The sequence below is a fragment of the Pelobates fuscus genome, chromosome 11 (assembly GCF_036172605.1).
Source record: "Pelobates fuscus isolate aPelFus1 chromosome 11, aPelFus1.pri, whole genome shotgun sequence".
NCBI classification, from domain to species: domain Eukaryota; kingdom Metazoa; phylum Chordata; class Amphibia; order Anura; family Pelobatidae; genus Pelobates; species Pelobates fuscus.
The window spans coordinates 140650682-140651135 of record NC_086327.1 but is presented as its reverse complement, the minus strand read 5'-3'; positions in this window follow the sequence as shown (position 1 = coordinate 140651135).

Below are 454 nucleotides of genomic sequence, written 5' to 3'. Positions count from 1 at the left end.
CCTCATTTCAATCGGTAATTTTCTCATGAATTTATTCACGTAGTTTGTGGTCAGGATGAGAGAGGTGTCATGGGAAATAAAAATAGCTTTAGAAGGAGACTCCTGGTATTCAGACGAATAAAGATTGTGGATATAAAAATGATTCTGATTTGTTTATTGTGTGATGCCAAGTACATGTAGATTGTAATAAAAAATACATTGATTAAAGCACCATGGCTCCCTCCCAGAAACGCTTTCCATTGATTTCTAATAAAACGTCAGTGACACATTCAATCATGTGCAATGCTGCATGTGAAACACATACTTTTTAAAAATAAGAATTAGAATGGTTTGTGTAGTGGATTTGCAGAGATTCTTAGTTTGCTGTAATTCGCACAAGCTGTTTTCATTATTTCCCCATGCATTATAGTTTTATGATATCATTTTGGTTTAGCTCCAATTAATTGTTATAGTA